The 24,558-nt window shown below is 40.1% G+C and overlaps 1 protein-coding gene, 1 long non-coding RNA gene and 1 other non-coding gene across 7 annotated transcripts in view; 1 reads left to right on the forward strand and 2 right to left on the reverse strand.

Moving 5' to 3' along the window:
- Positions 1-24,558, forward strand: part of RABGAP1L (RAB GTPase activating protein 1 like) — a 739,452-nt gene that overhangs the window by 617,166 nt on the left and 97,728 nt on the right. Inside the window, exon 1 of one of the 5 annotated variants that reach the window (XM_019976232.2) lies at positions 23,817-24,375. The exons of the other annotated variants lie outside the window; for them this stretch is intronic. The gene's annotated coding sequence lies outside the window, so the exon portion shown is untranslated. Of the gene's footprint in view, positions 1-23,816; positions 24,376-24,558 lie in introns of those variants that run through there. 5 annotated transcript variants of the gene reach the window in all.
- TRNAG-GCC (transfer RNA glycine (anticodon GCC)) lies at positions 11,049-11,120 on the reverse strand. Its single transcript has one exon. It is a non-coding gene; the product is annotated as a tRNA-Gly (tRNA).
- LOC109570355 (uncharacterized) lies at positions 15,422-24,543 on the reverse strand. The gene is made up of 3 exons (XR_002182457.2): positions 24,397-24,543; positions 16,570-16,787; positions 15,422-15,968 (listed from the first exon to the last, which is right to left on the reverse strand). It is a non-coding gene; the product is annotated as an uncharacterized lncRNA (long non-coding RNA).

Genomic DNA, 24,558 nt, shown 5'->3' on the forward strand with positions numbered 1-24,558 from the left:
GTTGTTCAATTTTTCTTTCCTAGCCTGTTCCAGGGGTTTGTCAATAGTGTGCTGAGGTCAGAGACTGCTTCTGCCTCTAATATAACATCTCTGGGCAATGTGTTATAAAAAGATTTATCTATAATAAATGTGAAACCCAGGAGGAAAAATTTAAACAACTGATTTTAATGACTGTACAGGGTGTGCCTAGCAGACAGAACAAACAGTTTCTATTTTTCTTTAATAATGAAATTTCTTTAAAGACGGTATTGGTCATTTTTAGCAGAAATGTTTTGTTTTTCATAAGGGAATGAAGTTAAATATTTTTGTTTTTTCACGAGATGTTTCTAAAAGGAAGAGAACGATATTATTGTTAGTTCTGTAGTAGATGGAAGCTTTCAGAGCAGCTGCACTAATTATATTAATGCTCAGTGCCAAAACATATAAAATAACCCTCACTGACTGGTGTCTGAATTATGAAAAGGTAAAAACTTGCATAATAGAAGAACACCAGGCTCCTCCGTCCATGGGATTTTCCAGGCAAGAGTACCGGAGTGGGTTGCCATTTCCTTCTCCAATTTGAAAGAAAACAGAGTGCTTTTCTTGAAGTCCAGTAATCTTTTTATCTAATCAAACTACTTTATCTTCTTTATAAGCCATACTTTACAGTTACTGATTTAAAAGAAATTCCCTCTAGTGGAAAATCTGATCTCAGAATTGTGCATAATTTAGGGGGTCCACACTCCCAGGTCTCAACTCAAAGGCTAGCTTTGCTCCAACGTCCAAGCCTGGCTCTGGTAGACTGTTTTCAAAGACTCTTGATGATCTCTGCTAAACGTTCATTTAGGAAGGGTACAGATCACCCTAAAATCCTGGTTGACTTGCTCCTGAGGTCAGGGTTTTCCTCTGGCATGTTACCTTCCAAATAATGCTTCTACTACGCTAAATATAAAAAATTAGTTTGCCATCTGAACCCTCCACCTAATAATATGTGTCAGAGGTGTGCTGATGGGTGATGAATTTGCTAGCCCCAAAAGAGAAAGAAACGTGTGGGAATGAGGCTTTGAGAAGTATTGTAAGCTGCACATGGTAAATCCAGCATCCGCACATTATAGTTTGCCTTCAGTAATTTGGACCTCCTCAGCTTTGGGGCAATAGTGCATATATGTGGTATAAGATAAGCTTATTTAACAGAGTTCCATCAAATAAATATAAAAATCTCAATTTTCTTATGGTAATAATATTGACCTTACATTTTTGTTTTTATTTTTTGTTCAGTGGTTTCAGGAATGAATTGCTTGGTAGGAAATCAAGCAATACACTTCCCAGCCTGATATTATGTATGTATTGAGGCTAAAGAGTATTGTACAGAGGAGTGCCCTTTTTCATAAAACATTAGGGGTAGAGAGGGTGGAGCCTTTCCATGTTTTAATAGCAAAGACCTCTCATTGTAAAAAATGAGATTATCCTGTTAGAAACCATATAAATTACTGAAGGGAAATATGACCAAGAATATGTTTTGGTTAAATAGATGCCAGATGCCCATTTCACTGGATGATTACTATTCTAAATATTTTTCCATTAGCTAGTTTCAGCTCAGGAAATAGATTAGACCCTTAATGGCCTAAGCAACCAGGAAATGCACAATATATTTATAGATTTCACCAGTGAATTTGAAATAAAACTTGTCTATTAAAACTTCTGATTGCAATACTCAATGTAAATTTTTTTAATGCTTTTTAAAATATTCTCTCTTGAGTTCAGTTCAGTCACTCAGTTGTGTCTGACTCTTTGTGATCCCATGAACCGCAGCACGCCAGGCCTCCTTATCTATCACCAACTGCTGGAGTCCACCCAAACCCATGTCCATTGAGTCGGTGATGCCATCCAACCATCTCATCCTCTGTTGTCCCCTTCTCCTCCTGCCCTCAATCTTTCCCAGCATCAGGGTCTTTTCAAATGAGTCAGCTCTTTGCATCAGGGGGCCAAAGTATTGGAGTTTCAGCTTCAACATCAGTCCTTCTAGTGAACACCCAGGACTGATCTCCTTTAGGATGGACTGGTTGGATCTCCTTGCAGTCCAAGGGACTCGCAAAAGTCTTCTCCAACACCACAGTTCAAAAGCATCAATTCTTTGGTGCTCAGCTTTCTGTATAGTCCAACTCTCACATCCATACATGACTACTGGAAAAACCATAGCCTTGACTAGATGGACCTTTGTTGACGAAGTAATGTCTCTGCTTTTTAATATGCTATCTAGGTTTAATATGCTTCCTTCCAAGGAGTAAGCATCTTTTAATTTCAGGGCTGCAGTCACCATCTGCAGTGATTTAGGAGCCCCCAAAAATAAAGTCAGCCACTGTTTCCACTGTTTCCCCATCTATTTGCCATGAAGTGATGGGACCGGATGCCATGATCTTAGTTTTCTGAATGTTGAGGTTTAAGCCAACTTTCTCACTCTCCTCTTTCACTTTCATCAAGAGGCTCTTTAGTTCTTCTTCACTTTCTGCCATAAGGGTGGTGTCATCTGCATATCTGAGGTTATTGATATTTCTCCCAGCAGTCTTGATTCCAGCTTGTCTTCCTCCAGCTCAGCATTTCTCATAATGTACTCTGCATATAAGTTAAATAAGCAGGGTGACAGTATACAGCTTTCACGTACTCCTTTTCCTATTCTCTCTTATCCCAACCCTTTTAAAAGTCTCATAATCTCAGTAAAGAGAAGTTACCTAAAATCATATTTTGAGGAAAGCCTAAGTTTATATTAAGTGCTGGGAGTCAATTCCTGCTGAGCCTGGATCCTGTGTTTTAGTAGTAGAAACTAACCCATTTCTGGTCTAGTGTTGGAAATCTGTAGCAGTCTAACAGGGCAGCTACCATGGGCCATTCTGATGGCCCTGTTCAGGCCTAGAGCTTCTCCAGTCCAAAAGGCACTGGAGGAAGCTTATCATCACCTTATTTAGCCCTTAGAGTTTAGCTGTGCTCTGTGAAAGACTGGAGTGAGTGTATCCTGTACACAGAACAAAGGCAAGACAGGCTTTGGCTTCCTTTAGGGCTCAGGCGGTGAAAGCGTCTGCCTGCAATATGGGAGATCTGGGTTCGATCCCTGGATCCGGAAGATCCCCTGGAGAAGGAAATGGCAACACACTCCAGTACTCTTAGGGCTTCCCTTGTGGCTCAGATGGGAAAGCGTCTGCCTGCAATGCAGGCGACACAGGTTCGATCCCTGGGTTGGGAAGTTCCCCCGGAGAAGGAAATGGCAACCCACTCCAGTATTCTTGCCTGGAAAAGCTCATGGACAGAGGAGCCGGTAGGCTACAGTCCATGGGGTCACAAAGAGTCGGACAGGGCTGAGCAACTTCACTTCACTTCACTTCCCTTCCCTCCCAGTACTCTTGCCTGGAAAATCCCCTGGACTGAGGAGCCTAGCAGGCCACAGTCCATGGGGTCGCGGAGAGTCGGACACAACTGAACGACTTCACTTTCACTTTTCAGTGCCCTTGCTTAACAGTCAGGAGGGCTGATTACCACCTTAACTTCACCACTGAATAGCTTTATTGGGGGCCTTTGACATAAGCAGTTAAGTTAGAGGACCCCAGAGGCCCAGTACAGCTCTTACACCATCAAGTCTAAATTCCACCTGTGATTTCATGGAATCTTGAAGTAAGTATTCCATTCCCCTTCAGTGGCCATTGTTTTCTGAACCTGGTAAAGAAAGACACAGGCTCTTGAGAGTGCGTGAAAAGAAAGGCTCAAATCAAAGACATTTTAAACAAAATGAGATTAAAAGGTATTTGTTTATTTTTTATGGGAAATGAGGGATTAATCCATGGATTTTCATTGTGTATAAACGTTTCTTTCATTGTCTTCCTACAGTATTTTAATAGCCTGAATTCTTGAGTTTTTCTTTCTGGCACCCCAGATGTTTAACGCTGTCTTCTGTATGTAGGAAAAACAATAACTGTGTGTTCTCTTGAATTTCGCTAAAGTACCACTTAAAAAAGTAAAGTGTAAACTGCCTTTTAGTATTTGCATTAAGTCAGTTTTTCATGATTGATTGATGCTTATGCAGTGACCCATTTTTATTTGTTTGTACTAACAAGAGCATAGCTTTCATAAATGGACAGTTCAAATGAAAAGATATTTTGTATTATTGAAACTGAGCAGGAGACTCTGGGGCTCCAGGCCACGGACCCTTTCTCTGTCCCCTGTTTCTTGTTTGTAAGGTATAGACTCCAGCTTCCATGACCTTCCCTCAGTCCCAAAGGGAAGATTCAAACAGTTGCTAATCAGAGAAGGGAGGGAGTGAAGACACAAAGGAGGCGACCACCTGAGGCCAAATCCAAGAAGCCAGAGACGCTCATCAGGAGAGGTCAGATTAAAGGAGTGCAGGCCCTACACACACCCTGATACTTATTAGCAACTCTGCCCTGGAATCATTGCTATAAAACTCTCAGGAAAACCTCCCCGTTGGGACACATAGTTTTAGAGGCATGAGCCTGCTGTGTCCCCCTTTGCCTGGCAAAGCAATAAATCTTTTCTTTTCTATTTCACCCAAAACTTTGTCTCCAAGATTAGATTTGGCACTGGTAGACAGAGGCTGAGTTTTTGGTATCCCTCTTAACTTTAAAATATTATGTAGCCCTATTCGCATCCATATGCTCTCAGATTAGACTGACCAATTACATATTGGAATACCTGGACCAATTTAAAATACAACTTAAGGAAATTCCTTGAGTCCAGTGGCTGGGACTCCACGCTTTCACTGCCGAGGGCATAGGTTCTATTCCTGGTCGGGGAACGGAACCCCGCAGGCTACATGGTACGTGCAGCATAGGAGAAAGAAATGAAATAAAATGCAACTTAAAACTCATACAGAGGCGGTAAAGGTTCACCACTACATTTTATAGGATTTGCTTTTATTTTTCTATTTTATTTATTATATTTTTAAGTTAAATACCTTTAGATTAAAACGCCCCAGGAAAAACACATGAAAAAACCTTTCCAAATTTAAGTTTAAAACACCACACTCTTCCTCCAATCCTGCACACCACCTAATAGCAGCAAATCAAGTTAATCAAGTAGTATAAACCAAAAAGAATGGAGACTCTATCCACCTGATTTTACAGATCTTCACCAGCAGCAGTTTCCCCTTGATGGTATTGTCAATCAAAAGTTCTTGTACCCAACACACAGTGAGACCAGACAGACCAAAATATCAGAGTTTGGAGCCCGAAAAGTTTATTACAGGGCCAAGTGAAGAGAACAAGTGCTCTTGCTCAAAAAATCCTGAACTCTCTGATGGTTTTCAGGGAAAAGTTTTTGTAGGAAAAATTTGGGCTGAGGGTTGCAAGTGTGTGACCTTCTTCTGATCTGTTGGTGATCAAGTAACAGAATGGTGTTGGAGGAATCTTGTACTCAGCCTGAAGTTACCATCCTCTATCTGAGTGGGGGCCTTAATTCTAGCAGAAGAACACAAAGGTATTGTTATATATATCCCTTGAAGACCCTGATGCTGGGAAAGATTAAGGGCAGGAGGAGAAGGGGGAGACAGAAGATGAGATGGTTGGATGGCATCAGCAACTCAATGGACTTCAGTTTGAGCAAACTCCTGGAGATAGTAAAGGACAGAGAAGCCTGGCATGCTGCAGTTCATGGGGTTGCAAAGAGACACGACTGAGTGACTGAATCACAGCAACAGTCCCTTGATAAGGAACAGAACCCTTCTTTATCAGTGTGCTCTTATTTCTTGACTGCTCCTGCTTTGTTTGTGCATTCCTCTTGCTGGCTCATACAGTAAAGCGTCTGCCTGCAATGCAGGAGACTTGGGTTCGATCCCTGGGTTGGGAAGATCCCCTGGAGAAGGAAATGGCAAACCACTCCAGTATTCCTGCCTGGAAAATCCCATGGACGGAGGAGCCATGTGTCCATGGGGTTGCAGAGTTGTACATGACTGAGCGACTTCACTGTTAGTTAGTAATTGTTTGAATCTGCCCTTTGGAAATGAGAGAAGGTCTAGGAGGCTGAAAACTTTTTCTTACACACAAGAAAAAGCGAACACAAAAAGCATTTGTACCTGGCGGGGCCCCACAGGCTCCTGCTAGGTTTCAGTAGGAAGCACTGATCTTATCAAACCTCTATAACTACATCCATCATCTCTCTAGCTCTTGTTCTGTACAGATCCCAGAGGCTGAGGTCTACAGTTAGTCAAACTTAGTTTGCTATACCCTGCCACACTCCATTAAAGAATTACTTTTTTCCCACTTAGCATTGTTTCTTCTTCCTTCTTATACCACTTTCTCACTTTGATCTTCCTCTCATTTTTAAAATGTAATTTGTTCTTACTTTTTTAGTTGCCTAAGTCCTAGGCTTTGGTTTTCCCATCTTGTTGCAGGAAGGGGGACCCCTTTCAGGACATGAAATGGGCTCTTATCTAACACTAAGAAATGAATTATCTGAGGAGACACATGTACTGACAAACCAAGAGACTTCATTGGGAAGGAGTGCCCAGGCCAAAAGCATCACGTGAGGGAACCCAGGAGGACTGCTCTGCCGCATGGTCACAGTCTCGGGTATTATGGTGATGGGGTTAGTTTCCAGGTTGTCTCTGATCAGTCACCGTGACTCAGGTCCTTCCTGGTGGTGCATGCATCACCCAGCCAAGATGGATTCCAATGGGGATTCAGGGAGTTTGGTGTGGGACTTATGGACTGGTGTCTCCTCTCTCCCTTTGGCCTTTCCTGAATTATTCTAGTTGTCGGCATTTTGTTATTTCTGTGTTCCTTACCAGGACCTCCTTTTGTAAGATAACTCACGCAAGTGGTTACTCTCATGCCTGGCCGGGGCTTGTGGTTTCAGTCAGTGGGTTCCCTAACAATGTATAAATCAGGAACTAGATTTATAGTCAGTGCCAATACTCTGTGAATTCATAGTGGTATGTACTTATGAATAAATAAAATTGTCACCATTTTGATGATAAATACATCAACAAATTATTTGTTGGAAATGAGGGTGGGGAGAAAACCTTTCTTCTACCCGCTCAGGTTTGGTTTCTTGGGAACTGTGAGTTAAACTGACAAAAGTCGTATATTTCTTCATTGATGTTAATATTTTTACATGATTGGAAACTTCACAGAAAAGAAGTGAAAAACCAATGAAGCATTTGGACCTGGGGCCCACTTGGCTTCCCATGGCACAGTGGTAAAGAATCCCCTTGAGAATGCAGCAGACACAAGAGATGTGGGTTCGATCCCTTAGTTGGGAAGATCCCTGGAGTAGGAAATGGCAACCCACTCCAGTATTCTTGCCAGGATAATTCGTGAGCAGAGGAGCCTGGTAGGCTACAGTCCATGTGATCACAGAGAGTTGGACACGACTGAGCAATTGAGCATGTACACCCACAAGAAATTGTGACAAGACAGGAAAAGGGGACTGGGGCTTCTAGGAAAGTGAGTTGTGGGAAGATGACTAGAAAATGCGTGAGGAAAGCATGGTAGATAAGGGTTGTAGAGGAGACACATTTACTGAAGGAAATTTCCTTTGCAAAAGAGAAATGTATGTCCTGCTTTTGGGATTCCCAGGTGGCACAGTGGAAAAAAGTTGCCTGCCAATGCAGGAGGTGTGGGTTTAATCCCTGAAGATCCCCTGGAGGAGGAAATGGCAACCCACTCCAGCATACTTACCAGGAAAATCCTGTGACAGAGGAGTCTGGCGGCTACAGTCCATGGGGTCACAGTCGAACACAGCTGAGCATGCAGGCACATGCGCTTCTTTTCGGCAGATAAGGGGAGGACAGGAGCTCCTCCTATGTCTGCTGTTTCTCAGTTGCCTTCAGCTTTAAATAATCCTTAAGTCACATCAGCATATTTGGGGTGTTATATTCTGACCACCTTCAGAAACGTAAGAATCTGAAAACCATTCAGAACCTCGTGTCTCTGAAATTCATTAATTCTACTGTAAGGAAGGAATCAACAATTGTCCATCTATCCTTTGAGGTTCTTGGTTGAGACACCTCCTATAATAAAACACAGATTCATAGGATAAAAACAAATAGGAGTTTGATAACATGCACACATCCTATATACATGGGAGATATCCAGGAAAACAGAGCAACTTCCCGACATTGCCCAAGAAACCATCTTTGATAGCTTTTCCAGCTAGAGACAAAAAATGTTTAGGAGGACAGTCATTTATGGGAGGAAAAGCACAGTAAACAGGGACAAGGTTATTATGCAGAGCTTAAGTGCTTACCTTCTCCAGTGGTAAGAGTTTCTAGAAATTTAGAATCATCCTTCTCTTCCTGGTACAGAGAGAGACTATAAGTGTCTCTTACAAAAGGATAGCTTTTACTTGGTTTTCAGATCTTTTCCTATGTCTGCTATTTTCTTAAAATTAATAACTCTAAAATTATCATTATGCCAAAGAGGCATTTTTAGGGTGAATATTCTGTTCCCTTTTGCAACTTTATAAAACTGATTGATGACATTGAATAATATATATTTCAACCTGTAACTAATTAATACTGATATATAAACAGTACCTATAACAATGAGGTACTCACAGGTGATTTTTTATTTTCCAATTTTAAGAATATTTAGTATCAAAATATCAAGTTGTATATATTAAGTACATTTTTGTCAATTATACCTCAGTAAGGACTCCATTAAGGAGAAGGCAGTGGCACCCCACTCCAGAACTCTTGCCTGGAAAATCCCATGGACGGAGGAGCCTGGTAGGCTACAGTCCATGGGGTCACTGCGAGTCGGACACGACTGAGTGACTTCACTTTCATTTTTCACTTTCATGCATTGGAGAAGGAAATGGCAACCCACCCCAGTGTTCTTGCCTGGAGAATCCCAGGGATGGGGAGCCTGATGGGCTGCTGTCTATGGGGTCGCACAGAGTTGGACACCACTGAAGCAACTTAGCAGCAGCAGCAGCAAGGACTCCAAGGAGATCCAACCAGCCCATCCTAAAGGAGATCAGTCCTGGGTGTTCATTGGAAGGACTGATGCTGAAGCTGAAACTCCAATACTTAGGCCACCTCACACGAAGAGCTGACTCATTGAAAAAGAACCCTGATGCTGGGAGGGATTGGGGGCAGGAGGAGAAGGGGACGACAGAGGAGGAGATGGCTGGATGGCATCACCAACTCGATGGACATGAGTTTGAGTGAACTCCGGGAGTTGGTGATGGACAGGGAGGCCTGGCGTGCTGTGGTTCATGGGGTCACAAAGAGTTGGACACTACTGAGCGACTGAACTGAACTGAACTGAACTCAAGACTGAAAAGCGGGCTTCCCTCGTAGCTCAGTTGGTAAAGAATCTGCCTGCAATGCAGGAGACCTGGGTTTGATTCCTCAGTTGGGAAGATCCCCTGGAGCAGGAAATGGCAACCCACTCCAGTATTCTTGCCTGGAGAATCCCATGGACAGAGGAGCCTGGCATGGTGTCGCAAGAGTTGAACATGGCTTAGCGACTAAACCACCACCAAGGCTGAAAAACAAAAAGAATATTTGAATGTTCTGGTTGTAATCTCTGAGGCAAAGACTTTGTCAAAGTGAAAGAAAATTTATCACAGTATGAATCAGTGGCTTATTTTTTGCGATATTTATGAAGCAACATCGTTCGAGTTGAAACTAGAAATTATTTTCAAAAGTCTGACGCTTAGAAGTAAATTTGCAATCAAAAATAATCCCTCTCTTAATTTACTTTGTGTTCAGGGTTCCCAACTCAGGTCAGTTTTCACTTCCAGGGGACATTTGGCAATGTTTGGAAAATTTGTCCCAGCCTTAGGGGAAGGGCGCTGCTGGTTTCTAGTGTGTAGAGGCCAGTAATGGTACAAAGTATCTTAAACAGGACAACTCCATGCAGCAAAAAGTTATCCATCTCAAAATGTTACTGACACCAAGGTTGAGAAACTTTTCTGTATGTGACTGTGACTCAGGATGAATTCTGCAATTTGATGCGTCTATTCATGTTTAATTCTAGTAGGTCTTAAAGATAAAATAATGGTTGTTAAAAATGTCACATCTCAGGTGCTTCCCTTGTGGTCCAGTGGTTAAGACACTGTGCTTCTACTGCAGGGGACATGAATTTGATCCCTGGTTGAGGATCTAAGATCCCACATGCTGCAAGGCCAAAAAAATATAAACAGAATAATTTCTTTTAAAAAAAGAAAGGAAAGAGGCTGTATGAGATTAGATCTTCACAGTGGATTCTTGATTTTGGTCTGAGGCAATATTATTACTATGGTAAAACAAAAAGAGAAAGCATTTAAAAGATTCTAGTAACTGGTACTAAGGGTCCCATCTGAGAAGGTTTAAAGACTGAGTAATCATTCTTACATAGATAAGTCTTGTATCCTCAAAGTGGAGTCATGGACTGTTAAGCTAAAGTGGATTTGACCAATCATTTAGTCCAATGCTGTTGCTTTAAAATAAAATAAGAAGCTGTGTATCTAAGCTCATATGGTGTTTTGGTTGCAGAGCCAAAACAAGTCATGATTACAATCAAGCTACAAGGCACTTCCTTCCCCTCCATGAAGATAGTCATCACATTTGCAGGTTCTTTTCATTGACTCATTTAAGTTGACCCTCACTAGCCTCTGCATCAAGGTTTGTTCATTGTGGACTTTAAGAAAACTCAGTGAGGAACTGATTTTGTGAATAAGGGAATTGGCAGTTGCAGCCCTATAGCATTTACACAATTGCAGCATGATATTAAAAATGGTAGGCTAGGGAATTTCCCTTGAATCCTCAAAATGATAGAACTGGAATTCTACTTACTATCCTCTCTTTCCCAACAATAGTTGGATTTCTACAGCCATTTCCCCTTCAGTCATTTGCCTCTTTGCTTTTTTAAAGAAGTTTCCATTATTATACCTAATAGATTCAATAGCATTCATCTTTACTCATTGTGTTGCTATAGTGAAAAGAAGAAAGTGTTAGTCACTCAGTCGTGTCCAACTGTTTGTGACCCCATGGACTGTACCCCTCCAGGCTCTTCTGTCCATGGAATTCTCTAGGCCAGAATACTGGAGTGGGTTGCCATGCCCTTTTCCAGGGGATCTTCCCCACCCAGGGATTGAACCTGGGTCTCCCGCATGGCAGGCAGGTTCTTTACCAACTGAGCCACCAGGGAAGCCAAGATCTGTTTTTTTCTTTTTTTTTTTTTTTTAAAAAAAAAAAAAAAGGTTTTTCCAAAATGGTGATGTTAAAGAACAGAATTTTCAGAGATCTTAACAATTTAAGTAGCATCATGAAGTGGTAGCTTTACTAAAATGCCATGTCACAACCAGATACATTTTTTTTTTAAAGTGTAACCAGGCATGTGACATATCTCAAAACTGGGAATTTGAAGAAATATTGTTGGAGAAAGAGATCTATAGAGATCACCATTAGTGGTAGTAATTAGAGTATATCCTGATCTAATTTGAGATTTTCAAAATAATTAGGCTGTTGAGTGTAGAGGTCAGTATAATCATTACTGTTTCAATAAAATTAAAATATTAATGTGCTGAAATAGCATCTCATTTGGTACCAGTGGAAAACAAAATGTTTAACCATTATTGCAAAAAGCACTAAACTTCTGTTACTGCCTGATTAGCTGGTTAATGTGTTTTCCTTTATACTTTTCAAATGCTGTTCTCTAATTTTTTGTTCAAGTTTTTTTTTTTTTTCTGAAAACATGCTAATTTCATGTGCTTTAGCCCTACAGAAGAGAATGTTGCCTAGCAACCACCAGAATAACTAATAAGCCTATATCTTGTAAAGCCTTAAAAGACTTATTTGTCTTAAATTTATGTATTTCTTTATTGGGGTGGCTTAGACAGTAAAGAATCTGCCCGCAATATGGGAGACCCGAGTTCAATCCTTGGGTCAGGAAGATCCTCTGGCAACCTACTCCAATATTCCTGCCTGGGAAATTCCATGGACAGAGGAGCCTGGAGGGCTACAGTCCATGGGGCTGCAAAGAGCCTGACACAACTGAGTGACTAACACTTGATTGATCATTAAAATCAAGAGGAGGTTTGTTTCACTTTGAATTTCTTCCAACTTCTGCTTTTATTGTTAATTTATAGATGTTGCCTGTTTTGTAACAAAACGTATAGTATATTTAACATGAATGTCTCTTTTCTCCCATCAACCTCTTAACATTACCCTGTGTTCATCATTTGCTTTAGTTATTCTTTTCTGATAGGATGGCCTATCAGTGATACTGCTGACTAAAGAAATGTTTTCTAATTCATTGGATATAGAATTCTACAATATTGGTTTTTAATGCTAAGAAGCTAATATATTAAGTACATTAAGGTTTTAAGAGAGGTAAATGCTTAAAGATTCAGTTGAAGTGGTTGATATTACATATAGTGATTTTATTTTTGGTTATTTGACCCAGAAGTACCTCAGAAGAGTTATCTGAGCTAAGAGCTTAGAGTGGGAGGTGGTGCTGCCACATTCAGTCTCCTGTCAAACTCGTCACTTAGCCTTGGCATGTTCACTTGTCAGAGGTTTAAGTCTTCCCACTATGGCATACAGAGCTTTGCCATTGTTACTCAGTTGCTCAGTTGTGTCTGATTCTGTTGAGACCTCATAGGCTGCAGCACACCAGTCCTCTACTGTCTCCTGGAGTTTGCTCAAGTCATGTCCATTGAATTAGTGATGCTATCCTATCATCTCATCCTTTGCTACCTTCTTCTCCTTTTGCCTTCAGTCTTTCCCAGCGTGAGGGTCTTTTCCAGTGAGTTGGCTCTTGGCATCAGGTGGCCAAAGTGTTGGAGCTTCAGCTTCAGCATCAGTCCTGCCAATGAATATTCAGGGTTGATTTCTTTTAGGATTGACTGGTTTGAACTTCTTGCAGTCCAAGGGACTCTCAAGAGTCTTCTCCTGCACCACAATTAGAAAGCATCCTTCCATTTTAGTTCACTGATTCCTAAAATATCAATGTTCACTCAATTTACCTTGATTCATGGACCTAATATTTCAGGTTCCTAGGCAATATTGTTCTTTACCACATCAGACTTTACTTTCACCGCCAATTCACCGTCAGACACATCCACAAGTGAGCATGGTTTCTGCTTTGGCCCAGCCTCTTCGTTCTTTCTGGAGCTATTTCTCTGCTCTTCCCTGGTAGCATATTGGACACTTTCTGACTTGGGGGAGTCATCTTCTGATGCCGTATCTTTTTTCTTTTCTATACTGTTTATGGGTTTTTGAGGCGAGAATACTCAAGTGGTTTGCCGTTCCCTTCTCCAGTGGACCATGTTTTGTCAGAATTCTCCACCATGACGTGTCCATTTTGGGTGGTCCCTCAGAGCATGGCTCATTATTTCATTAAGTTACAAAGGCTGTGATCCCCGTGATGATTTTGGTTAGCTTTCTGTGATTGTGGGTTTAGTTCTGGAGGCTGTGGGATTGTAGTTCTTGTTTCTTCTGTCTGTCCTCTAATGGATGAGAATAATAGGCTTATGCAAGCTTTCTGATGCAAGGGACTGGCTAAGGGGAAAACTGGGTCTTGCTCTGGTGGGCAGGCCATGCTCAGTAAATATTTAATCCAGTTTTCTGCTGATGGGTAGGGCTGTGGTCCCTCCCTGTTGGTTGTTTGGCCTAAGGCGGCCCTTTCCTGGAGTCTACAGGCTCTTTGATAGGGCTAAAGGCAACCTCTAAGAGGACTTATGCCAATGCGTGCTTCCCAGGACTGCTGCTGCCAGTGCCCCTGTCCCCTCATCAGGCTACTGCTGACTCACACCTCTGCAGGAGACCCTCAAACACTAACAGATATGGCTCAGTCTCTTGGGGGGGTCACACTGATATAAATACATATCAAATAAGATGCATATGTGCCAGAGTCAAACAGTTTAGGACAAAAAAATAATCTTTTAAGAGAGGTATGTATGAAAGAGGGACTTCCCAGGTGGCACTAGTGGTAAAGAAGCCACCTGCCAGTTCAGGAGACGTAAGAGTTGCAGGTTTGATCCCTATGTTGGGAAGATCCCCTGGAGAAGGAAATGGCAAGTCACTCCAGTATTCTTACCTGGAGAATCCCAGGGACAGAAGAGCCTGACAGACTACAGACTACTAGTAGACTCTACTAGTAGTCTACAGACTAGTAGACTACAGACTACTCTTTGTGACCCTATGGACTGTAGTCCATAGGGTCACAAAGAGTTGGATATGACTATAGCGACTTAGCTATGTATGAGAGAGAAAGATAGACAAAGAGAAAAACGAAGATAGAGAAGAATGGTGAGGAGAATAAGAAGTTATGGTTGAAGTTTAAAAACTCTTTGAACCTTAACATGTTAGTTTTAAGACCAGCTTACTATTTACTAAGTAAATAGTAAGTTATCAAAAGTAAGTAAGACCAGATTATTTACTTACTAAGACAGTTTTTCCAGAGGAAAAGAAAAAAAATTTACAAGATCACTAATAGTGACTAAAATAGTTAATAAAAGTAGACACTTGTTAATGCTTCAGTTCTGTTTTTCCAAGCACAGATAATGGGCGATTTCTTTTATCCTTTATAAAGTTTAATGCCAGAACTCTTTGCTTAACATGAAGTTTATTTAGCCTGCTTTATGAACCAGTTTTCTTGTAAACTCTATTTTAGGCAGCTCTCCTTTATACGTGGGAATAGAAAAGTGAAAATTGGATGGACATTTGATAACTGAAATTTACATAAAATGAGACTTGTATTTATTTTAACTCTTAATTTTAACTTATTCCCATAGCCTAGCTATTTGATATAGATGATAAAAAATAACACCCACCAATTAAAGTCACTAATTAGAGTTTTTCCCTCTTTCCCTGTTTTTGCACTCCTTGAAAGAGAAATACAAGTAGTGAAATGACAAAGAACTAGTTGGCCATTAGAAGAAGCAAAAGACATTATATACATAAATTAAAGTTGTCCACAAGCCATTAAAAAAGATTTGTATCCAGTTTTACAGTCTGACCATTTATTCAGATTTGCTTGTTTAGAAACATAATTTCAGCTAGTTAATTTTTTGTTTCACCATTATCTCAATTGTAGTTAAACATTGGTCTAAAAATATGTCATAATCTCGTATTATATTGCACAATTAAAATTCTCCCTAAATGTATGCTAAGTTTAATATAAAACAACAATTCCATAGCATTTTAATATTTAAAATTTGTATTTAAGAACACACTGAGGTTTTTTTTTTTTAAAACTTTACAATATTGTATTAGTTTTGCCAAATATCGAAATGAATCTGCCACAGGTATACCGGTGTTCCCCATCCTGAACCCTCCTCCCTCCTCCCTCCCCATACCCTCCCTCTGGGTCGTCCCAGTGCACCAGCCCCAAGCATCCAGTATCGTGCATCGAACCTGGACTGGCAACTCGTTTCATAAATGATATTATACATGTTTCAATGCCATTCTCCCAAATCTCTCCACCCTCTCCCTCTCCCTCTCCCACGGAGTCCATAAGACTGATCTATACATCAGTGTCTCTTTTGCTGTTCTCGTACACAGGGTTATTGTTACCATCTTTCTAAATTCCATATATATGCGTTAGTATACTGTATTGGTGTTTTTCTTTCTGGCTTACTTCACTCTGTATAATAGGTTCCAGTTTCATCCATCTCATTAGAACTGATTAAAATGTATTCTTTTTAATGGCTGAGTAATACTCCATTGTGTATATGTACCATAGCTTTCTTATCCATTCATCTGCTGATGGGCATCTAGGTTGCTTCCATGTCCTGGCTATTATAAACAGTGCTGCGATGAACATTGGGGTGCACGTGTCTCTTTCCCTTCTGGTTTCCTCCACACTGAGGATTTTAATACAGGATAATAAGGACAACATAATAAGGAATGTGGGCTTCCCAGATGGCACATTGGCCAATGCAGGAGACTCAGGAGAGGCGAACTTGATCCCTGGGTCAGAAAGATCCCCTGGAGTAGGAAATCGCAACCCACTCCAGTATTCTTGCCTGGAAAATTCCATGGACAGAGAAGCCTGGAGAGAGAAGAAGTCCAAGGGGTCACAGAGAGTCGGACACAACTGAGCAACTGAGCATGCATGCAATAAGGAATGCATAGCCAGACATTCTAGAAATTAATGGCTGCTTGTTTTGCCTGATTCTTTATGTATCAGGTTAACTAGTAAACTACTTAACCTGATTAAACTAGGCCTTCCTCACCTAAATATATGAAGCTTTACTTAGATCTCAGTGAACATTTAAAATAAGGAAGATGTTTTGCAGAATATGTATATCCTTAGGCCTGAAGGTGGTAGTCGTATTAGAATCAGTGACTGAAAATGAAACTTTTAGTCAGCTATGCAGGCCCTAATATTCCATCTTAACTTCCTGCTTAGTTTGAAGAGGAATTAAAGCATAAAGATTATAGCTATTTTTATGATCTCTATGATTTTAGAGAGAGAGTCTCTATGATGATACTTGCTAACACTTCTTAAGCCTGAAATGATCACTTTTTTGGAAAAAATTTTAGATGGAATATAAAAAGTAAATTCTTATCAAAATGAATAAAATTACAATGCTTTGGGCATTGCTGCTTATGACTACTGTTAAAAAGTTATCAAAAAAAATTATCAATACCTTTTTATTATTTGACTGTCAGCCAATTAAGCAATTCACTGTTGCTCTTAAAACAAAGAAGAAGCTAATTTTTAACGTCGTAAACGCCACCATTGACAGTTCAAAGAGTGCTGTCTCAGTTCACATGGTATTTGTTGTTGTGGCAGACTCTGAGTATGTACATCGCAGTTGTCAGAAGTTTGGCTCCAGTCTTTTTTTTTTCTTTAATTTGCAAATGCCTAGTAATAAACGTTATTGGATGCAATGAGTTTTTAGTTCATATTTTCAATATACAGTGATATAATATTAAAAACAAAATTTTAAAACATTTAATATAACATTTAAAACAAAAGAGAAGAGAAATACAGAATCTCACTTTAGAAATTTTAAAGTTCTATTTCAGGATCTCCAAGTTGAACTGTTTTTCTTCTCTGTTAAATTCATGTTATGAAGAACTTGTTGTAGGTGGAGAAAAAACAAAAAACATGAAAAAAAAAAAAACCCAACACCCAGAGCCTTTGTAATCATGTATATCAGTTTTAATCATGGTTCTGATTTACTACTGGTAAGACCTCAAATAAACTCTTATGGCAGTGGTTTCCCCTTCTGTAAACTGGGGATAATAAAACCAGTCGAATAGTATTGCCGTTAAAACTAAAAGAAATACAAAATAGTTAAAGCACCCCCCCCCCCCCACCCCTGGCACAACAACTGTTAAATGTGTGTTATTTTTCCTCTCCTTCCACCTTCACCCCCAATCAAATTCAGTTGATATCTTTGAACCGAAGTAGATTACAGGTTTATTGGTCAGTTCTAAGCTTGTGGATAAGCTGTTACTCTAAACTATTGCATAGGATATTTCTTTTGACTCTAAGATACAAATGAATGCTGGAAAATCTTATTATAATACAATTATGAAGAAAGATTATGTATTTGCACATGATAGGCCATTGTAAGTGTTTTCTTGATCAGGTTTTAACAGATGGATATCGTTATACAACAAATGCTGTCTTTGTTCCCTGTTCTTGTCACAATTGCTCAATTTAATAAAAGGTAATTGATTAGGCTCTGTTTGCACTGTAGTCAGGAAACTGGAGAGGGAAGCTAACTGTAAGAGGTCCCCTCCCACCCCATTATCAGTCTTTTACCTCCACTAACCTGCTTCAATTATTTCTGACAGAAGGATTTGTGTAAATTACCAAATCACTCCCAAACAAAGCAACATCTAGAAAGATTAATTGTGTTGGGAAAACAGGTACAGGATTGAAGTTGTATGACACTTTTTATTTCTCCCTCCTGAATTTTTTAATTGGACAAAAAAAATAGAAATGGAGGTACTGACTGCCCTCATACACTGAGAACAGCCCCCGCCTCATTTCTAAAGGTTATATTCCATCTTCTTCGTTTTTGACAGATGATCTTACCCCTCCAGCCTTTTCTCTTTTTTTCTTTTCTGGCCACATGGCGTGACTTGCAGAATTTCAATTCCCTGACTAGAGATTAAATCCAGGCCATAGCAGAGAAAGTGCTGAATCCTGACCACTAGACCACCAGGGAACTCTCCATCATTTTTACTAATGTTGATAATAATAGCAACTGTCACTAATCAGATACTTTATGGAGCCTGGTGGCTTAGTAAGGACTTTTATATACATTATCTTATTCCTCATAACATTGGTACTATTATCATTTTCTCATTTTATGGATGAGAAGACCAATAGTGAGACAGCCTGTGGAACTTGCTCATGGTCAAAAAGCTAGTATGTTGCAAAGTATTGTATCAAACCTGGGTATTTTGAATCCTGGAGTCTATGTGTTAACCATTATACTGTGCTTTCTCTAATGACCTAATGACAAAAAAAAAAAAAAGTGGAGGCTAGAAAGACAAAAACCCTGTAGTCTGCACGATCTGCCCTTGGCCTACATACCTTGTATTCCAAATTTGTTGACCTGAGATTAGAAACCTACCACAGGCTGATTCAAAACTGCCTTTGAAACCTTATTTCCTACTGTATCTAAATATCAGTTCACCACTCTGACCAGGCTAATTTTATTTTTTCTCTTAAAAAAATTACTTTTCTTATGAAAACGAATCCATTTTTTTCCCCATGAAGACTTTCCTGTCTGCAGAAGGACTTAATTCTATTATAATCCTAAAGTGACTTGACAAATACAGTGCATTGTATTGTGTGACCTGAAGTGTGTGAGTGTGAAGGAGATCCCAGCATGGAAGGGGCAATGGTGTCTGGCTCAGGCCTGATTCTCCCTGCATGTTTGCTTACTTCCCTTATCTTACTTTAGTCATGAAGCGCACGGCACGCACTTTGCAGCCAGACAGGCTGGTTTTGGAATCCTGTCAATTCCATTTCTGACTGTTGAGAACAGAGTCAAATCCCTAAACTTCTCCACACTTTAGTTACTTCATCTATAAAGCAAGGATATTTGTAGTACCTAGTTTGTTGACTTATGTGAAGATTAAATGAGAGTCTGTGTCTAGGGCAGAGTGAGTACTTGTTAAACACTAGCTATTATAGAATTTTAGGGTAAGTTGTTGTTCAGTCGCTCAGTCATGTCTGACTCTGCAACCCCATGGACTGCAGCACACCAGGCTTCCCTGTCCTTCACTATCTCCCAGAGCTTGCTCAAACTCATGTGCATTGGATCAGTGATGCCATCCAGTCATCTCGTCCTCTGTCGTCCCCTTCTCCTCCAGTCATTATTATAACTAGTTATATTTTACTATATTACAAATCTATAAGCCCATCTCATGCATGTTGTAGGCATTCTGTAAATGCTGCTGTTTTTATTTTTATTGATATAATTCACATACCATGAAATTCTTCCAGTTTTAACTGAAGAATTTTAGCCAAGTCTACGGCTTCATGCTTCAGTGTATGACCTACTACAGGGATCTGAGGGCTCATTTGGAAGGGAGTTATCCAGGTTGGGTCACCAGCCCTACAGGAAGAACTTGAGACAAATGAACACTTGAATGAAAAGGAGCTTACAGTTCATTGTTCCCTAAACCTACCTTCTGACCTTGTGAAAAAAAGGAATCTGAAACATACTCCGTGTGGAATGGTTTGATTTAGTGGTCAGTAAAACTTTTAAAAAGTTACTCAAATGCTTTAGAAATTAAGGTGAAGGTATTTGTAATTACAATTCAGTTGTATATTCTGCTCAAAATGAGACAAGATGCAGCATTACTTGTATTCCTGGATTGTGTTTGAAACCATCTTCACTGAGGGTGATATTAATAGCAAATAGCAGTGAATGCTTTCAGTTCAGTTCAGTCACTCAGTCGTGCCCAACTCTTTGCAACCCCATGGACTGCAGCACACCAGGCTTCCCTGTCCCATCACCAACTCCTGGAACTTACTCAAACTCATGTCCATCGAGTTGGTGATGCCATCCAACCATCTCATCCTCCATCGTCCCCTTCTCCTCCTGCCTTCAGTCTTTCCCAGCATCATGGTCTCTTCTAATGAGTCAGTTCTTCGCATCAGGTGGCCAAAGTATTGGAGTTTCAGCTTCAGCATCAGTCCTTCCAATGAATATTCAGGACTGATTTCCTTTAGGGTTGACTGGTTATATCTCCTTGCAGTCCAAGGGACTCTCAAGAGTCTTCTCCAACACCACAGTTCAAAAGCATCAATTCTTCGGCACTCAGCTTTCTTTATAGTCCAACTACTTTCATGCATTGGAGAAGGAAATAGCAACCCACTCCAATGTTCTTGCCTGGAGAATCCCAGGGACAGGGGAGCCTGGTGGGGTGCCGTCTATGGGGTCGCACAGAGTCGGACACGACTGAAGTGACTTAGCAGCAGCAGCAGCACATCCATACATTACTGGGAAAACCATAGCTTTGACTATGTGGACCTTTGTTGGCAAAGAAACATCTCTGTTTTTTAATATGCTGTCTAGGTTGGTCATAGCTTTTCTTCCAAGGAGCAAGTGTCTTTTAATTTCATGGCTGCAATCACCATCTGCAGTGATTTTGGAGCCCCAAAGAATAAAAGTCTGCCACTGTTTCTGCTGTTTCCTCATCTATTTGCCATAAAGTGATGGGACTGGATGCCATGATCTTAGTTTTCTGAATGCTGAGTTTTAAGCCAATTTTTTCACTCTCCTCTTGCATCAAGAGGCTCTTTAATTCTTCTTCGCTTTCTGCTATAAGTGTGGTGTCACCTGCATATCTGAGGTTATTGGTTATTTCTCCTGGCAATCTTGATTCCAGCCCAGCATTTTTCATGATGTACTCTACATATAAGTTAAATAAGCAGAGTGACAATATACAGCCTTGACGTACTTCTTTCCAGCTTTGGAACCAATCTGTTGTTCCATGTCCCATTCTAACTGTTGCTTCTTGACCTGTGTACAGATTTCTCAGGAGGCAGGTCAGGTGGTCTGGTATTCCTGTCTCTTTAAGAATTTTCCATAGTTTGTTGTGATCCACACAGTCAAAGGCTTTGGCGTAGTCAATAAAGCAGATGTTTTTCTGGAACTCTTTTACTTTTTTGATGATCCAGAGGATGTTGGCAATTTGATCTCTGGTTCCTCAGCCTTTTCTCAATCCAGCTTGAACATCTGGAAGTTCATGGTTCACATACTGTTGAAGCCTGGCTTGGAGAATTTTGAGCATTACTTTACTAGTGTGCTACTTTGCTAGCATTGCTTTGCTAGTGTGCTGCTTTGCTAGCCTTATTTTTCTAGTGTGCTACTTTGCTACAATTACCACACAATTGCACTCATGTAATTGCACTAGCAAAGTAGTGGTCAAAATCTCCAAGCCAGGCTTCAACAGTGAATGCTTAGGAGCACTTGAAATTATTATTTTTGGTTAGGTAAAATTTAAGTGAATATGTTAAGAAACAAAATTCAAGTGAGTAAATTTTAAAGATCTCACTGGCTTTATTCAACAATTCACGCATGGGAAGCAGCCAGTCTAGGAGATAGAATGGCGCTCTGAGGAGTTGTACTTTTATAGGCACGACGGAGCAGAACCCAGAAAGTTACACTAGACAAAAAAGTGGAGTGGTTACTGCAAGATCACTTTCCCTTAGGGGAAAGTCACCTGGTCTGCCAGGCAGATCACCTAACTTGTGCTGATCAGGTGCTTCCTGGTTTAAGATTTCATTTCTGGGAGAGTAGAAACTGTAGCAGTCTTTGGTGACATGGGGTTTTAGCATAAGGGACTCCATGTTGGACCTGTTTTGTTTTTAATAGTTAGCTGTGGGTTTTCGAGTTACAAATATGGTAGAAAGCTGACTTGTTAAAACTTGTAGCCACTCTTTCATAGTCTGGAATGTACCTCACCATCATTCTTTGCAGTGAGATGCAAATGAAGAAGTAAGACACCCAGTATAACAGTTAAGCAAGTATTTGTGTCCCACTGGTTTTTGTTTTCTTAGTTTAACTCTAGGGATTTTTTTTTTTTTAAATAATCTGTGTTTTCTGAGGTTTTGAATTTGCCTAGCAATTACTGGCAAAGATAAGAAAGATAATGAGCTCAATGGTTGGAATTTGACACAAGAATAATGGTTTTCTTTATTTACATTTGCATGATTTTGAAAAGAACCAAGATTTCTTTTATTTATCTTCTACTTCTTGTTCTTTTCCCTTTGTAAAACTCAGTATGTTACTGGACTATTCTGAAATCCAAAATCTTCTAAAAAGTTTTCTTCTATTGATACTTCTATGGTTTCTCTCTCATTTTATCTCTTCTTCCTCCACTGAGAGCACTTAGGTTTTAGTAATGTGCACTCCTACATGTAAAGAGAAACCTTGGAATATTGCTTTTCTGTGATTAAGAAAGGGTAGAATTTTGTCTTTCTTAGAGTTCTTTACCTCTGTGTCAATACCATGAACATTTGCGACAGTCCGTTAAAACTGAGTTGTGTATACTCCATGAATATTTATATTGAATTGAACCTATTATATTATTAATTGAATCTATAAAGATGTTTATAGATTCTATAAACATAGAATCTATATTCAGTTTAGTTCAGTTCAGTCGCTCAGTCGTGTCCGACTCTTTGCGACCCCATGAATTGCAGCACGCCAGGCCTCCCTGTCCATCACCAACTCCCGGAGTTCACCCAAACCCACGTCTGTCGAGTTGGTAATGCCATCCAGCCATCTCATCCTCTGTCGTTCCCTTCTCCTCCTGCTCCCAATCCCTCCCAGCATTGGAGTCTTTTCCAATGAGTCAACTCTTCGCATGAGGTGGCCAAAGTGCCGGAGTTTCAGCTTTAGCATCATTCCTTCCAAAGAAATCCCAGGGCTGATCTCCTTCAGAATGGACTGGTTGGATCTCCTTGCAGTCCAAGGGACTCTCAAGAGTCTTCTCCAACACCACAGTTCAAAAGCATCAATTTTTCAGTGCTCAGCCTTCTTCACAGTCCAACTCTCACATCCATACATGACCACAGAAAAAACCATAGCCTTGACTAGACGATATTACTGAAATCTATATTACTGAATGATTAGACGAACCCCTGGGGAAGAAAAAAACGGTCTCTACCAGGCTTTGTCAGTACGTGGTGGAGGCACAGGAGACCTTTCTGTCCTCCAGGCCATATTTTTGTCCTGGTGGTTTTGTCTTCTATCTTATCCTGATTTTATGGCTGTTGTGATGAGAATGTTCAACAGGTAGAACCTGAGGCATGGGAGAAAGGGTCTTTAAAGCCACTCTTGTGAGGTGAGATAATTTTTTAATGATGTGTGTTCATTTTTTAAATGTATTTATTTGCTGCTTTGATGGTGGATAACAAAATACTGCTCCCATAATTAAACTACTTTACTTTGCTGCATTTGGGGAGAACACAGAAATAAAAAATGTTCACATCTTATTCAGGCTTCTCTTGATTTTTGTTTTGGCTTTTACTAAATTTGTCTCTTGAGAATAGATGTTCTCTGAAGGCCAGGAATGGTTTCTTAGACTCACACTCATTTAGTATGACCCAGTTATATTTTTGTTAAATAGGAATAATCCCAGAAAAATGGCCATTGGAACAAAATCAGCTAACAGAGTAAAATCTGTAAAAAAATTTTAAAACAGCATTCAAAAATCATTGGAGATATTTATTAATACTTGTTTTTTTTTTATCTTAATGAGATCTAGAAGCCTTTTGAAAATTATTTTATAGCCAGTTTGGCTTCTGAATAGAAAGACTATAAAGAGTAACTAATAAAAAGTGAAGCAACTGTCACCAAATCTTTTAAAAGCAAAAGAGTTGATATTAGAAAATCCAATGCCTTTTGAAAATTATTTTATAGCCAGTTTGGCTTCTGAATAGAAAGACTATAAAGAGTAACTAATAAAAAGTGAAGCAACTGTCACCAAATCTTTTAAAAGCAAAAGAGTTGATATTAGAAAATCCAATTTAGGGTACAAAGTAGACAGCATTTGTTGACACATTATAACAACCGTGGGGGGTACTTTCCTAACATTTGGGATTAATGTTACCCTTTGTGTTTCATTCTGATAGAGATTAAAAAGGTATTCTCACCTTCAAATCCTCCAATAAGCCTATTTACTGGAGCAGAAAAGGACACACTGCTTTTGACTCTGAGCACACTGAGCATACAGGAAAACCTCTCATCTATTCCATCCCTCTCAATTTACATGACCACGAGGAAATTGAAACCTTGGGAGGTTAAGTGACTTGCCCTGGGACAGACAGCTAGCTCGTTCCTGCTGGAACTGGAGCTCCTATATTGGTTACCACGAATGCTTTATTTTCTGCTGCTCACTTAATACACAATCGTCTCCTGGTAAATTTTAGCAGCAACTGGTGCTGTCGGCAGTACAGTCCTTGATCGCAGGTAATCCCCCCCACCCCATACCTTTCTTTCAGTGGAGCTGAGTGGTGTGAAGTCAGTGACTGCAGAAGCTCAGGTGGGAACCATCCGGGGAGATCCGTGGGTCTCAACTCACTGGGGAAAGGCAGATGAGTCAGAAAGATGTCTTGCAAGGCAGTGAAGTACTGTATGTAAACATGACTGTGT

The sequence above is a fragment of the Bos indicus genome, chromosome 16, assembly GCF_029378745.1.
Source record: "Bos indicus isolate NIAB-ARS_2022 breed Sahiwal x Tharparkar chromosome 16, NIAB-ARS_B.indTharparkar_mat_pri_1.0, whole genome shotgun sequence".
NCBI lineage: Eukaryota > Metazoa > Chordata > Mammalia > Artiodactyla > Bovidae > Bos > Bos indicus.